This window comes from Rhinoderma darwinii, chromosome 12, assembly GCF_050947455.1.
Source record: "Rhinoderma darwinii isolate aRhiDar2 chromosome 12, aRhiDar2.hap1, whole genome shotgun sequence".
Taxonomy (NCBI): Eukaryota; Metazoa; Chordata; class Amphibia; order Anura; family Rhinodermatidae; genus Rhinoderma; species Rhinoderma darwinii.
This window is the reverse complement of record NC_134698.1, coordinates 27,766,940-27,781,391: the sequence shown is the minus strand read 5'-3', so window position 1 is coordinate 27,781,391 and position 14,452 is coordinate 27,766,940. Positions and strand designations below refer to the sequence as shown.

Genomic DNA, 14,452 nt, shown 5'->3' with positions numbered 1-14,452 from the left:
ATACACATTGCCCACTCTATCCTGTTTGATACAGCGCCTTTTCAGTGCCTGGTATCCATCTATACCAGGGGTGGGCAAACTTTTTGACTCGCGGGCCACAATGGGTTCTAAAATTTGACAGAGGGGCCGGGCCAGGAGCATTTGGAGGGAGTGTTTGGGCCGGATATACTAAAGCATTAAATGTAGTGTGTGCAAACCTCATAGCACAGTAAGAACACTACAACCCAATTTATTAACTGTCTTTCAAATGTGAAAAACAGCCCTTATCAGTTAATAAATTTGTCTCAAGGAATATGCAAGATATGGCATTTACATACTATTTTGCAGATACTGGGAGGAGGAAATGTAAATAGATTAAAATAACATACGCACTGTGATTTATCAAGAAAAAAGTTCTGTTGACTCTGTAAATTAGCTGCCAACCTCTGAGCAGTAGCCGCCCGTTCTTGTGTTGACTGCTTGCTAGCATAGTTTGCATGCTTCGTGGCAAAGTGACGGCTGATATTGTACTCTTTGAAAACCGAAGGGCTTAATGGTGACGTGAAACGAAGTGAAAATTAAAGTGAAATAAAGAGAAATACGCGCCACATTAACCCCTTAATGACCGGGCCATTTTGCACGTTAATGACCAAGGATTATTTTTTGTTTTTCCACGGTCGCATTCCAAGAGTCGTAACTCTTTTTTTATTCCGTCGACATAGCCGTATAAGGGCTTGTTTTTTCCAGGACGAGTTGTATTTTGTAATTGTACCATTTTTAGATGCTTATAACATATTGATTAACTTTTATTAACTTTATTTTAGGAGAGAATTGAAAATAAGCAGCTATTCCAGCATTAATTTTCACGTTATAAATTTACGCCGTTTACTATGCAGCGTAAATAACATGTTACCTTTATTCTACGGGTCGGCACGATTACGAGGATACCAAATGTGTAAAGGTTTTATATGTTTTTTCTACGTTTGCACAATAAAAACCCTTTTAGAAAAAAATTACTTGTTTTTGCATCGCCGCGTTCCAAGAGCCGTCATTTTTTTATTTTTCCGTCGATGTGGCCGTACGTGGGATTGATTTTTGCGGGACAATGTGTAGTTTTCATTAGTACTATTTTGGGGTACATAGGACTTATAGATGAACTTTTATTTTATTTTTTATGGGGGAATGGGAGAAAAGAGAGAATTTTGCCGTTGTTTTTTGCGTTTTCTTTGGACGCCGTTCATCCGGCGGTTTAATTAATGTGTTCATTTTATTGGTCAAGTTGTTACGATCGCGGGGATACCATATATGTGTATGTGTGATTTGTTTTGACCGTTTTATTAAATAAAACCACTTTTTGGGGCAAAAAAGTAGTTTTATTTGACTTTGACTGTAATTTTTTTTTATTTTTTTTTTCACAAACTTTATTTAACGGTTTTACTTTTATTTTTTTAGTCCCACCAGGGGACTTCACTATGCGATATGCCGATCGCATATATAATGCTTTGGTATACTTCGTATACCAAAGCATTATTGCCTGTCAGTGTAAAACTGACAGGCAACCTGTTAGGTCATGCCTCTGGCATCGCCTAACAGGCAGATGCTGAAGACAGACCTGGGGGTCTTTGTTAGACCCCCGGCTGTCATGGAAACCCGACGGCGACCCGCGATTTGTTTGCGGGGGCACCGATCGGGAGACAGAGGGAGTTCCCCCCTCTGTCAAACATATTAAATGCCGCTGTCACTGTTGACAGCGGCATTTAATGGGTTAAACTGCCGGAATCGGCGCGTGCTTCGATTCCGGCAGTTGCAGCAGGAGCCAGGCTGTGTATAACAGCCGTGCTCCTGCTGCTGATCGCGTGGGTAAACTGTCAGTACCCGCGCGATCACAGGACGGATATATCCGTCCTCCTGCGCGAACTAGCAGCTGCTGAGGACGGATATATCCGTCCTTCGGCGTTAAGGGGTTTCCATGACTCAAAACACGGTCAATGTGTTTTGAGTGCGCCATCTATTGGGAAAACGTGGGCATTGCAGGGAAAGGGGAAAAAAAAGGAGGTTTTTACTATTATTTGGACAAGTTCGGCGGGCCGGATTAAAAAGCCTAACGGGCCGTATGTGGCCCGCGGGCCGTAGTTTGCCCATGTCTGATCTATACTGTGGTAATCCTCTCTGTTTTTAAATTGTTTGTTTTTATGTACCAATAAACTTGTATATTTTTAATATAAATTCGTAGTGTGTCAGACTCCGATTTTTAGGTTCTTGTTTCCAGTGGCGGGTTTCGCACCGTTACTATGGAAGTGTACTTCCATAGTAACCCATTAACCATTAACCCCATTAAACCCATAATTAAATGTAAAGTAGTCAAGGGACTGGGCAATTGGGCCCATGGTGCACATGGAGTGCACCATGGGCCCAATTGCCCAGTCCCTTGAGTACTTTACATTTAATTATGGGTTTAATCTCATTTCATAGTGTGGGGATTTTTCTGGTTGCTCTCCACATAGGTATAACTAGACGCCATCAGAACAGCGGCCTCAACAGCCACACTATTAAACGTAGCGACCTTCAATTCTAATGGCAGAAAGGTCCTGGAGACAAAAAGGTCCGGACGTACAGGCAAGGGCCACGGGACATCGGTTGACAGGGACACAAGATCCGAATACCAATTACAGGCCAATCTGGGACTACCACAATAGTTGGAATTCCCTCTGCTTTCAGACGTCGGAAGAGCCACAGCAGGAGAGGCAGAGGAGGGAAGACATACCAGAGAGTGTCCATGGTGCAAGCCTTCCTATCTTGTGCTTGGGAGATAAAGTAGGGGACCTCGCAATTGAACCTCTGTTCTTACCTAGCTGAATTAAATGGCTTGTGATATAAGTGGAGTTGTAAAACTGGAGTTGAAAAGAGGAGTTAAAGCCCCTGTAAGTACTCTCCTTTTATTTTAACAATTGTTCACAGTTTTTTTCTAACTGGGATAATGGATAGCAAGATTGGAGGTTTTCTTCAGTGCACATTTTGCCATATGTATGCACGACTGGAGCCGGAGTTCCAGGGTGAATACCTCTGTGGCAGATGTGAGAATGTTGGTCACCTGGAAGCTCGCATTAGAGATCTGGAGGAGCAGAATGCAACACTGAGGGCGATGGACAATCTTGAGCAGAGCATGCTGCTGACGGAACAAGCAGTTAGTGTGGTAGAATTGGAAGGTGAAGACATGGGTCAGCAGGATCATACACGTAGCTGGGTTAATGAAGTTAGGGGCAGTAGAAAGGGGTCCAAGAAAAGGAAGGCCAATCCGGTTTCTGATATTCCAAGCAAAATTGCCAAGTTGGGTGATGATGCGAGAGTGTCGGTCTCAGAAATAGAAGCCGTGGTGGATACTAATCTCCCTAACAACCGGGAGAACAGCCCAGCTAGTAGTCGGCGGGATGGAAATGCAGGTAAAGCAAGACAATTGATAGTTGTAGGGGATTCTATAATCAGGAAGGAGGATAGAATAATTTGTTGCCAAGACCGCCTCAACTGAATGGTTTGCGGTTTCCCTGGTGCCAGGGTTCGGCATGTGGTGGAACGGGTGGACAAATTGCTGGGAGGGGCTGGTGATGATCCAGCTGTTGTGGTCCATGTAGGTACAAAAGACAGAATAAATGGTAGGTGGAGAAGCTTTGAGAATAATTTTAAAGAACTAGGCTACAAGCTGAAGAGAAGGACCTCCAAGGTAGTATTCTCAGGAACATTGCCTGTGCCATGCGCATCACAGGAAATACAGCGGAACTCAGGGAGTTAAAGAGGCTCTGTCACCAGATTTTGCAACCCCTATCTTCTATTGCAGCAGATCGGCGCTGCAATGTAGATTACAGTAACGTTTTTATTTTTTAAAAACGAGCATTTTTGGCCAAGTTATGACCATTTTTGTAGTTATGCAAATGAGGCTTGCCAAAGTCCAAGTGGGTGTGTTTAAAAGTAAAAGTCCAAGTGGGCGTGTATTATGTGCGTACATCGGGGCGTTTTTAATACTTTTACTAGCTGGGCGCTCTGATCAGCGTTAGCAGGTAAGTCGATGTAGCTACTTACCTGTAAACGCCGATGCTGCTGCAGAATTATCTGTAGCCTCTGGTGCCGATGTGTCCTCGCTCGTCTGACACGATGCAGGACCTGGGGAAGTGACGTCACAGCGTGATCTGGCAGAAGCTGGGCGTTCTGAAGAGAAGTGGATGATACTTCTCTTCAGAACGCCCAGCTAGTAAAAGTAGTAAAAACGCCCCGATGTACGCACATAATACACGCCCACTTGGACTTTTACTTTTAAACACACCCACTTGGACTTTTGAAAGCCTCATTTGCATAACTACAAAAATGGTCATAACTTGGCCAAAAATGCTCGTTTTTTTAAAATAAAAACGTTACTGTAATCTACATTGCAGCGCCTATCTACTGCAATAGGAGATAGGGATTGCAAAATCTGGTGACAGAGCCTCTTTAAATGCATGGCTTAAGTCTTGGTGTAGAGAAGGCTTTGGATTCCTAGAGAACTGGGCTGACTTTTCATTGGGGTACAAACTGTATTCTGCAGATGATTTGCACCTAAATGGAAGGGGGTCTGCTGTGCTGGGGGAGAGAATTCTAGCTGGGGTGGCAGAGTATTTAAACTAGGGCTGAGGATGGAGGCCAATCTAGAAAATAAAGGGGTAGTTAGGTTAGAGGGGGGGGTCGGACTATATTGGTGGGGGGAGAAAGACTGTGGTTAGAGGACTAGGCAACAAGATAAGGAGATCCTTTTGTTACAAAACAGCAATGAAAATAAAAATGCCCAAATAATCACATTTCTGATACTAAAAGTGAAACATTTAAAAGGCAAGTTAAAGTGTATGTTCACAAATGCCAGAAGTCTAGCAAGCAAAATGGTGGAGCTGGGGGCCTTGGTACTGGAAGAAAATATAGATATAGTTGGTGTTGCTGAAACATGTCTAGACTCAGTTGTCGACCCCGGGAATGTGTACGGATGTCAGAACCAGAATCTTTCGCCCAGGCCAGAATCTTCGCAGCCTTGGCCATCCCCACCATTGTGCAAATGCTGCCCTGGGGAATTAGATAAGCCAGGGCCGTGGCATTGTGCGTTTGAACCCGAGCTTGGTGTCCTGACAGCGACGACATGAAGTGCAGTAGGCATAGGAAAATGGCTTTCAATTCCAGAACGCTGATGGGAAGGGAGGATTCCTGTGGAGACCACAGCCCCTAAGGAGGGGGAAGGATAAACTTCTGATCCAGATAATTCAAGGATCATTTCCTTCCCATCACCTCTCCATGTACCACTGCCTATGATTGATCCTGTTGCAAACAAAACATCTACCATAACCAGATACCCGGTCCTTTCGCTCCCTATCAATCTGCCTACAGGGCCGCCATCAGGGGGGTATTAGGGGTAGTGGTGTGAGGGGCCCGGCCAAACCTAATTGAAAGGGGGGCCCGGCAACTGCCTCGACATTCTTTTGGTAGGAAAAAACGGGCCCCTGCAATGGGGCCCGTTTTTTTCACCAAAAGAATGTCGTGAGCTGCTGCTGCTGCTGCTGCGGGCCCCCTCCCCTCGTCATGGGGGGCCGTCAAACCGTCCGCCCGCGTGCGCACCCGATCGCGCGCACAATGAAACTCCCGCGCGTGCGCACTCGCGAGCGCGCATTCACGAACGCCCGCACTGGAGACCGCCCGCGCGCGCACCCGCGATCGACCGCGCGCGCACCCGCGATCGACCGCGCGCGCACCCGCGACCGGCCGCCCGCGCACCCGCGAACGAAGCGCGCGCAGCCGCGGACCCACATGGACAAAACTTACCTGGAGCCTGGCTGGAGGTGAAGGACTGGACGTCTGGACCGAAGACCTCCCCTGGAAGACATCGCCGGAAGAGGACTGGAGTGGGAGCAGCTCTTCTGACACAGTGAGTAAATTATCTCAAAGTGTTGTTTATGTATGGCCCTGTTCACACAGTATTTTGCAGGCAAAAAAAAATCTGCCTCAAAATTCCTTAAAGAATTTTGAGGCAGATTTTGACCTGCCCACACTATCTTGCCGCGTTTTTTTGCTGCGTTTTTTGCTCGCGGCGATTGAGGACAGCAGACAAAAAACGCAGCGAAAAATGCATTTTCTGCCTCCCATTGATTTAGATGGGAGGTCAGAGGCGGAACCGCGGCAAGAAAGGACGTGCTGCTTTTTCTTTTTTCCGCGACTGGCTCCCATTGATTTCAGATTAAATCAATGGGAGGCGGTTTTGGAAGTTGTTTGGTGCTGATTCTGACGCAGTGTCCGAGTCAATATCAAGGCCCAAAAACTCTGCGAACTGGGCCTTATTGTTAGGGCTTATTCAGACGAACGTGTAATACGTCCGTGCAACGCGCGTGATTTTCACGCGCCTCGCACGGACCTATGTTACTCTATGGTGCCGTGCGGACTGTCAGTGATTTTCACGCAGTGTGTGTCCGTGTGTCCGCTGCGTAAAACTCACGACATGTCCTATATTGGTGCATTGTTCGCGCATCACGCACCCATTGAAGTCAATGGGTGCGTGAAAATCACGCCCAGCGCTTCCGCAGCCGTATAAACTATGAATGAAATTAGAAAAGCACCACGTGCTACAAACATACAAACAGAGTGTCATAATGATGGCGGCTGCGCGAAAATCACGCAGCCGCACATCATACGCTGCTGACACACGGAGCTGTTATGGACCTTTTGCATGCGCAAAACGCCACGTTTTTTGCGCGTGCAAAAAGCACACGCTTGTGTGAATCCGGCCTTAGGGTAGGAACACACTAGGCATGAACGCTGCGGATTTTATGCAACACATTTTATTGTGGATAATCCGCAGCGTATTACAGTCGCAGCAGAGAGGATGAGATTTTAACAAATCTCATCCACACGCTGCAAAAAAAATGGACCTGCAGTGTGGCTTTTTAAGCCGCAGCATGTCAATTTATTCTGTGGAATCGCCGCTCCTCTGTTGCGGAAATGCTGCGGTTCTGCCGCAAAAATCACACAAGAGAAGAAAAAAAAGGTACTTTTTTAAATTGATAAAGTTTAGACTTGCCCCGGCCGTAGTCCTGGTGACGCGATCCTCTATTCTTAGCGCAGCCCGGCCTCCTGTCATGACGTTTCATCCCATGTGACTGATGCAGCAGTCACATGGTCTACAGCGTCATCCCAGGAGGCGGGGCTACGTTCAGAAGAGAGAGATGCGTCACCAGGACTACGGCCCTGGCAAGTCTAAACTTTTTTTTCCCTGCAGGATTCCCGCAGCGGACACGCCTCACCAAACCTGCGCCGCTATTTGGTGCGGTTTTGCTGGCAGAATTCCCTGCGGCTCCCGGGATAAGCTGTGTAGTTTTACTCAGCATATCCGCCTAGTGTGTCCCTTATGATGTCGCTCCTGGAGCTGCTGCCGGTCTCTAAATAGGCAATTGGTCCAGTAGAATTTGGAATTATTTTTTTTTGTGAACCAGCTTAAAAAAATACAAAACTTTTGTGTTAGGGCCTGTTCACATCACTGTTCGCTTCCGCTCCGGGGTTCCGTCTGAGGTTTCTGTCGGGTGAACCCCGCAACGGAAAGTGAAAGTGACAGCACAGCTTCCGTTTCAGTCACCATTGATCTCAATGGTGACGGAAACATCGCTAATGGTTTCCGTTCGTCACCATTCCGGCTGGTTTTCGGACGGAATTAATAGCGCAGTCGACTGCGCTAATGGTGATGGAAACGGAAGCTGTGCTATCACTTTCACTTTCCGTTGCGGGGTTCACCCGACAGAAACCTCAGAAGGAACCCCGGAGCGGAAGCGAACAGTGATGTGAACAGGCCCTAACACAAAAGTTTTGTATTTTTTTAAGCTGGTTCACAAAAAAAAATAATTCCAAATTCTACTGAACCAACTGCCTATTTAGAGAGCGGCAGCAGCTCCAAGAGCGACATCATAAGGGACACACTAGGCGGATATGCTGAGTAAAACTACACAGCTTATCCGCCCCGGTAGCCGCAGGGAATTCTGCCAGCAAAACCGCACCAAATAGTGGCGCAGGTTTGGTGAGGCGTGTCCGCTGCGGGAATCCTGCAGGGAAAAAAAAGTTTAGACTTGCCCCGGCCGTAGTTTAAGTGACGCATCTCTCTCTTCTGAACGTAGCCCCGCCTCCTGGGATGACGCTGTGAACCATGTGACCGCTGCAGCAGTCACATGGGCTGAAACGTCATGACAGGAGGCGGGGCTACGCTAAGAATAGAGGATCGCGTCACCAGGACTACGGCCGGGGCAAGTCTAAACTTTTTTATAAATTTAAAAAAGTGCCTTTTTTTTTTTTTCTCATTTGTGATTTTTGCGGCAGAACCGCAGCATTTCCGCAACAGAGGAGCAGCGATCCCACAGAATACATTGACACGCTGCGACTTAAAAAGCCAAAAAGTCACACTGCAGGTCCATTATTTTTGCAGCGTGTGGATGAGATTTGTTCAAATCTCATCCACTCTGCTGCGACTGCGATACGCTGCGGATTTTACACAATAAAATGTGTTGCATAAAATCCGCAGTGTTCATGCCTAGTGTGTTCCTACCCTAAGGCCGGATTTACACGAGCGTGTGCTTTTTGCGCGCGCAAAAACGTGGCGTTTTGCGCTTGCAAAAGGTCCATAACAGCTCCGTGTGGCAGCAGCGTATGATGCGCGGCTGCGTGATTTTCGCGCAGCCGCCATCATTATGACACTCTGTTTGTATGTTTAAACAGAACCGATAAAAACACAGGGACATATACAGAAACACCGACAAAGGCCATACTTACAAATGGACACAGCCAGGCCAGAAATGCTGATGAAAGGGCGAGCAGGTGCTTTAAATAATAATAGCCACTCCCACTAGTCTTGAGGGGAGTGGTGTGTGGTGCATGGGATGTGTAGTAAGAAATAATAAATGAATAGTGTGTGTGCAAGTGTAATACTATAAGTGAAATATAGGGGGCAGTAATAAATGAAGTGCCTCAATAGAAATAAATGGATAATGGGGTGCAAGTGAGTGAAACATGGAGGGATAGTGTGTACGTCATGAGGCACAACGTGTATAGCCAGGTAGAAGCCTATTTGTGACGCCTTGATAATTCATAGAGCGGGCTACCCTGCTTGCTATGCCAAACAACAACACACCATGCTCTCCCAGCATCAAAGACCCGGCTGTGTCCAAGAGAAGCGAATATACATAATAATGAAAAATACCTGGGGTATTGGTAATCATTTTGGCCAAAAGGACGCAAGCTCGCAATCCACGACAAGGATCCCCAGACTTGCGAGTAAGTATGGCCTTTGTCGGTGTTTCTGTTTGTATGTTTGTAGCACGTGGTGCTTTTCTGTTTTCATTCATAGTTTATACGGCTGCGGAAGCGCTGGGCGTGATTTTCACGCACCCATTGACTTCAATGGGTGCGTGATGCGCGAACAATGCACAAATATCGGACATGTCGTGAGTTTTACGCAGCGGACTCGAGCTGCGTGAAAATCACTGACAGTCTGCACGGCACCATAGAGTAACATAGGTCCGTGCGAGGCGCGTGAAAATCACACACGTTTCACGGACGTATTACACGTTCGTCTGAATAAGCCCTAACAATAAGGCCCAGTTCAGAGTTTTTGGGCCTTGATATTGACTCGGACACTGCGTCAGAATCAGCACCAAAAAACTTCCAAAACCGCCTCCCATTGATTTAATCTGAAATCAATGGGAGCCAGTCGCGGAAAAAAGAAAAAGCAGCACGTCCTTTCTTGCCGCGGTTCTGCCTCTGACCTCCCATCGAAATCAATGGGAGGCAGAAAATGCATTTTTCGCTGCGTTTTCTGTCTGCTGTCCTCAATCGCCGCAGGCAAAAAACACGGCAAGATAGTGTGGGCAGGTCAAAATCTGCCTCAAAATTCGGTGCGCGGTTCCAGGCGGTCGCCGGTGCGCATGCGCGGGAGTTTGTGGGTGCGCGTGATCGGTCGCACGGGCGGCGGTGTTTGACGGCCCCCATGCTACCCAGGGCCGCCATCAGGGGGGTATTAGGGGTACTGATGTGAGAGGCCCGGCCAAACCTAATTGAAAGGGGGGCCCGCAGCTCATGACATTCTTTTGGTGAAAAAAACGGGCCCCATTGCAGGGGCCTGTTTTTTTTCTACCAAAGGCAAGTCGCGGCAGTTTGCCGGGCCCCCCTTTCAATTAGGTTTGGCCGGGCCTCTCACATCAGTACCCATAATACCCCCCCTGATGGCGGCCCTGGGTACCATGATATAGTACTGGACGGAGTACCGTTAACAGGCGGTGCCACGGTAGGGGGGCCCAGAAAATGTAGCTGTAGGGGGCCCTGAAATTCCTGATGGCGGCCCTGTCTGCCTATCCAGAACATATATAAACGCCCCCACCCATACTAATCGACGCTTCCTATATAGAAACACACCATTCCCCTAAAAATAAAACAAAAAAAAAACAGTTTGTCAAGCAAGGAGCGCGTCCCAAAATACACACCAAAGATACACAAATTACCTCCTTCTTTAACCCGTTAGTGACCGGCCCATTGTGTTTCTACGTCGGTCACTAACGGGCCTTATTCCGATGCCATAGACTTTTTACGTCGCGGCATCGCAATAAGTAAACAGAGCAGAGAGCTCCCTCTCTCTCCCACCGACACCCGGCGATACGATACGAGCTGAGGGCTGGGAGCATCCCTGCTCTGCCGGGTGAGATCGATATTCGTATTGATCTCACCCGTTTAACCCCTCAGATGCGGTGCGCATCTGAGTGGTTTTGGAGGGAGGGAGGGAGCTCCCTCTCTCCCCCACCGACACCCGGCGATACGATCGCCGAGTGTCTGTGTCTCCAATGGCAGCCGGGGGTCTAATAAAGGCCCCCAGGTCTGCCTGTCATGAATGCCTGCTAGGTCATGCCGCAGGCATGACCTAGCAGAGGCCTGTCCGTGTTAAACGGACAGGCAGTAATACACTGCAATACAAAAGTATTGCAGTGTATTATAAATGCGATCGCAGAATCGCATATTATAGTCCCCTAGTGGGACTAGTAAAAAAGTGAAAAAAAAGTTTAATAAAGTTAATTAAAAAAAAAATGTGAAAAAAATGAAAAACCCAGCTTTTCCCCTTACACAATGCTTTACTATTAAAAACACAAAATAAAGTTAAAAAGTTACACATATTTGGTATCGCCGTGTCCGTAACGACCCCGACTATAAATCTATTACATTATTTAACCCGCACGGTGAACGCCGTAAAAAATGTAATATAAAACTATGGAAAAATTGCTGTTTTCTGTGAATCCTGACTTAAAAAAAATGTGATAAGTGATCAAAAAGTCGCATCTACTCCAAAATGGTACCAATAAAAACTACAAGTCGTCCCGCAAAAAAAAAAGCCCTCATACAACTGCATCGGCGAAAAAATAAAAACGTTACGGCTCTTCAAATATGGAGACACAAAAACAAATAATTTTGAAAAAAAAAGCGTTTTTACTGTGTAAAAGTAGTAAAACATACAAAAACTATACAAATTTGGTATCGTTGCAATCGTAACAACCCGCTGAATAAACTTATTGTGTTATTTATACCACACGGTAAACGGCGTAGATTTAAGACGCGAAAAAGAGTGGCGAAATTTCAGGTTTTTTTCTATCTCCCCCCAAATAAAAGTTCATAAAAGTTAATCAATAAATAATATGTCCCCCAAAATGGTGCTATTAAAAAATACAACTTGTCCCGCAAAAAACAAGACCTTATACAGCTATGTCGACGCAAAAATAAAAGAGTTATAGCTCTTGGAATGCGACGATGGAAAAACGTCAAAAATGGCTTGGTCATTAAGGTGTTAAACCAAATCCACCATCCCCGCTGATGATCAGAGATTAATTTGTTTTTGAGTTTTACAAGACCCAAAAATCACACCTAGGCCTACCAGATACTCCACACAGTCGGCCCACAGTGGAGAAAGAAAGTGGGGGCACAACACCGCTGAGATTATTACTGAAAAGAGCACTAGAAAGCAGGGAAAGAGGAGAATGTCGCATACTATCCCCCACAGTACAATCAAAAGTAAAGAATGTCTTCAATCTATCGTCAATCTATCGTCACGCATAATAAGTGAAGTAGAAACAGAATTACTCTCAAAGGGTTTATCTTATGCTCTGACTAAAAAAGCTAATCAGTTCTAACTATTTGTCGCCCACAACAAATATACACGAAACCACACACTAAAAATACACTTCACCCTTAAAAGGACTACAAAAGAAAAAGACTGGAAACTGCCTTCCAAACCATAACAGAGAATACCTCTGGGGACCATCTAAATCAAGATCTTGGTCCAAACTAGGGATGCCCGATGCATCGAAATTTCGATACCATTTCGATACTGTGCACCCTCAAACGTTTCAATACCGTTATTTCATGTATTTCGATACTAAGCTGTGCAGCCGCGCAGCTTAGTATAGTAATACATGGATGTATGAGAGCGGGTCTGCGGCTGTGTAATACAGCCATTGCCCCGCTCCTGAGAAGCGCGCATGTGGTCAGCATGATGTGATGTGGCCGGCGCTGCACTAAAGATTGCCGGCACTGAAGACAGAACATGGCGGGCGCACTGCAAAACACACCCATGTTCTGTCTTCGGTGCCTGCGCTGCCGCTCATTAGTGCAGTGCCGGCCACATCACATCATGCTGACCGCGCACGCACTTATTGCTAGGCAATGGCTGTATTACACAGCCGCAGCCCCCATCCAACGGCGGAGAACAGAGAAACCTCTCATCTCTACCGCTATTTCCCTGAATGCTGCGATCAAATCTGACCGCAGCATTCAGGGGAAAACGAGAAGGGAGATGCACTTTGGATCGCGTCACAGGAAATTCCTGTGACGCGATCGAGGGCCATACATATATGGGCAGACAGCCCCAGGTCCATTGAAGGACCCCAGGGCTGTCTGACCATATTTCATGTCAGGGCATTCTTAGGTATGTCCTAACAACTGCCTGTGTACGATAAGTACTAGGGATGCACGATGCATCGAAACTTCGATACGGTTTCGATACTGTGAATCCCCAAACGGTTCGATACCGAAAATGTCATGTATTTCGATACTTAGCTGCGCAGACGCACAGCTCAGTATAGAAACACAGGAATGTATGAGAGCGGAGCTGCAGCTGTGTAATACAGTCATTGCCGCGCTCCTGAGTCCTGATAACAAGTGTGTGGGGTCAGGATGATGTGATGCGGCCAGTGCTGCACTAATGAGCGGCGGCACTGAAGACAAAACATGGCGGGCGCACTACAAAACACCCCCATGTTGTGTCTCCAGTGCCTGTGCCGCCGCTCATTACTGCAGCTCCGGCCGCATTACCTCATGCTGACTGCGCACGCACTTCCTGTCAGGAGCGGGGCAATGACTATTACACAACCGCAGCCCTGCTCTATAACGGTGGAGATCAGAGAAACCTAATCTCCGCCGTTATTCCCGTGAAAAGCTGCGATCACAGCGGACTGCAGCATTCAAGAGGAAAGTGAGAGGGGGGATGCCCCTTGGATCGCGTCACAGGAATTTGGGCCATACCATATATGGGCAGACAGCCCAGGGTCCATTGAAGGACCCCAGGGCTGTCCTAACATATTTCCTGTTGTTAGGGCATACTTAGGTATGTCCTAACAACAGCCTGTGTACTATTAGTACACAGGCTAATGTACTAGCATACAGATATATGCCAGTACATTAAAGTTTAAAAAATAAAGTAAACAAAGTAATGTTAAATAAAAAAAATACACATACACCTTTTTTACAATAAACATTAAAATAAGTCTCTATACATAAAATATACACATATTCGGTATTGGCGCGGCCGTAATAACTTGCACAACAATTTTTTTGCGTCATTTATGATGTGTACGCTGTAAAAAATAAAATAAAAACTGCTTTCTATCACTTATTGTGGGGCACGAGGTGCGATGAATTTAACCAGGTTGGGTGATGATGCGAGGGTGTCAGTCTCAGAAAAGGCAGCCCTAGTGGATACTGATCTCCCTAACAGCCGGGATAACAGCCCAGCTAGTAGTCGGCGGGATGGTAATGCAGGTAAGCCAAGACAATTGATAGTTGTATGGGATTCTATAATCAGGAAGACGGATAGAATAATTTGTCGCCAAGACCGCCTCAACCGAATGGTTTGCTGTCTCCCTGGTGCCAGGGTTCGGCATGTCGTGGAACGGGTGGACAAATTGCTGGGAGGGGCTGGTGATGATCCAGCTGTTGTGGTCCATGTCGGTACCAACGACAGAATAAATGGTAGGTGGAGGAGCCTTAAGAATAATTTTAAAGAACTAGGCTACAAGCTGAAGGGAAGGACCTCCAAGGTTGTATTCTCAGGAATACTGCCTGTGCCATGCGCATCACAGGAAAGACAGCGGGAGCTCAGGGAGTTAAATGCATGGCTGAA

General features: G+C 46.7%; 1 protein-coding gene across 1 annotated transcript in view; it reads right to left on the bottom strand.

Annotated features, from left to right (window-relative positions):
* The window catches only part of VPS18 (VPS18 core subunit of CORVET and HOPS complexes), a 51,962-nt gene that overhangs the window by 12,956 nt on the left and 24,554 nt on the right, over window positions 1-14,452 (bottom strand). The window lies entirely within an intron of this gene.